The following is a 2379-nucleotide window of genomic DNA, read 5'->3' as shown; positions in this document are numbered from 1 at the left end:
CTCTCTTTCTTCTCTCTTTCTTCTCTCTTTCTTCTCTCTTTCTTCTCCCTTTTTCTTTCTTTCTTTTCTTTCTTTCTTTCTTTCCGCTCCCTCAGCTCCTGGGAGGAAATTTCAATCTCCCCACCCCACCCTTGCAACACCCACGACCCCCTCGCCTGGAGGGAGGAAAACGGGGAAAGAAAGGATGGGTGCTGGCACAGCCCTGTGTAGGCTGCCCCTGCCTCAGGGCACCTCCTGTCCCCGCTGCCCCCCCGGGTCGGATCCAGCCGGGGGAGGCCGGGGGCATCCCCCCAGCTCCCGTCCTATCTCATTTGGGCTCTCCCCAAACCTGGGGAAAGGAAATGCCGGCCGCCACTTGCAGCGCAGTCGGGTCGTTTTTTTTTCTTTATTTTTTTCCCTTCCCCCCCTCCCCCTTTTTTTCCATTAGCAGCAACAACAAAAATACTCCAACGCCGTACATGCGGGCGGAGTAAATTCAGCCCGGTGCTGTTCTATGGCCCTTTTGTTCCCGGCGGGGCGGATGAGGGGGTTGGGCACCCCCCCAGCCCTGTCCTCCCCCAACCTTGCGGGACGGGGTGCAGCCCTCCCCTCCTCTCGGCGAAGCAGGGCAGTGATAAAAGCATACAGGGCTCTGAAAGGCTTTGATTGAAATGGCGTGTGCCAAGCTGATGGGAGCCAGCGAGGGACAAAGCAGCGAGGAGACATGGACACTCGAGCAATTATTCCTCCACGCTGAAGGTGGATTAGTGCAATGGAAAGAAGCATATGTTCGGCCTGGGGCGACACTCCCCCCGGCTGGGTTTAGAGAATGAGAGTGGAGAAAGAGGCTGAACCTGGAATATCAACTATCCGGGAGACAGCCCTCCCAACCCCCTCCTCTCTCAGCCTCTCCAAAAGTCGCAGGGATGGTGAGATAAATACACCCGCCTGCAGAGACGAAGGGACACCCACAGACACCCATGGACAAGGGTGGAGGCACCCACACCTCTGCACACAGCCACCTGCCTACGCGCCTTCAAGCACGCCCACATGGACGGACAGAGGGACACCCCGGACGGAAAGCCTCCCTGGGTGTGATGATGTGAACAAACAAGCAGCCAGCCTCTAAGAGGCTCTTAGCAGCAGCCAGTGCTCTCCTGAAGGCTCCAGTTTCCCCAGTGCCTTCCCAAGAAACTTTCCAGAGGCAGTTGCAGCGAGGGATGGGGTTATCTCCAACCCCTCACAGCCCTGTCTGGGCTACAGGGAAGGCTTGAGGCAAAACCCTTTTCCATCAGATTTTCTCCCGCTCCCCAGCTCCCTGCAAAATCCTGTCCTTCCCAGTCAGGTGGCTGCACAGGGAGTGCACAGGGATAGGGAGAAACCCCCTTGGCCAGCCTGAGCCCACACAACAGACCTAGAGATCATCCTGCCCCCCGGCTCTATGGCAATAGGAAAACCCATCTGCTAAGAGCCCAAACCTGGGCAGGGACAGCATGAGCACATTTTTGGCATGTTTACACTCCAGCTCTTTGGATCTACAGGGGAGCGGGGAGCTGAGGCCACAGCAGGGGCTCTCCCCAACTAAAGTCCAGGCCACCCCACTTGCAGAGCAGAAAGACAATCCCCAAGCAGGAGAGGAAGGGCCATGGCAGAGACAGGACTAGCAGTGGGAGCAGCAGCCAGGGAGAGGGTGAGGAAGGAGTGCTGGAGCTGGGAGGCAGCCAGCAGGCTCAGGAAGGGAGCAGGAGAGAGGATCAGGAAGGCAGCTCCCTCCTTCCCCACAGCCCCAAGCACCATGGAAAACGTGTGCCATGCATTTCACACCTCTGCTTCTTTATCCTCGGCTTTGGGCTTGGGGCAGATTTCACACAGAGAGGAGGGGGCAGCTGTGCCCAGAGCAGCACAGGGCAGGAGTCCTGCAGGACCAACAAGCCAGTAGGAGCACAACCAAAATCATGATGGTGAAGTAACATACATCCCTAAGCCTGAGAGCCCAACTGCATGGCCCACGCTCCTGCCAGAAAACAACTCTCTGTTCAGAGCCCCCCCCATCTGCTTCCAATAGACTTACAAAGGGATTTAACCACACCACAGGCAAGAGCAGCACAGCTCAAGAGTATCTCTGGACAGGAAAGGTCTTCACACAGCTCCTGTAATGTCCTGTGGAAACTAGGACTGGGGTGTGTGCACATCTCACTTGAGCAACAACGCTCATTTCACAGCCGGCAGCCCTTCACCTCACTGCTCTGAAAACAAGACAATTCCTTCTGCACCCGAGACATGCTTTCCTCCACCTGGTCTGAAGGTATCTGTGCAAACAAGTGACTATGAGCAGACTAATAATTGCAGAGCTTGTGGTGATCTTTGGGTGCCAGTACCTATCTTGAAAAAAAAAAGCAA

The 2379-nt window shown here is 56.1% G+C and overlaps 1 long non-coding RNA gene across 1 annotated transcript in view; it reads left to right on the top strand.

Annotated features, from left to right (window-relative positions):
- LOC118162429 overlaps positions 1–2379 on the top strand; it is a 2881-nt gene extending 502 nt beyond the window's left edge. Inside the window, exon 2 of the long non-coding RNA XR_004748446.1 lies at positions 96–2379. This is a non-coding gene — a long non-coding RNA (uncharacterized LOC118162429). The remainder of the gene's footprint in view (positions 1–95) is intronic.

This window comes from Oxyura jamaicensis, chromosome 2, assembly GCF_011077185.1.
Source record: "Oxyura jamaicensis isolate SHBP4307 breed ruddy duck chromosome 2, BPBGC_Ojam_1.0, whole genome shotgun sequence".
Taxonomy (NCBI): domain Eukaryota; kingdom Metazoa; phylum Chordata; class Aves; order Anseriformes; family Anatidae; genus Oxyura; species Oxyura jamaicensis.
The sequence above is the reverse complement of the archived record's forward strand: the minus strand, read 5'-3'. Positions and strand labels throughout refer to the sequence as shown.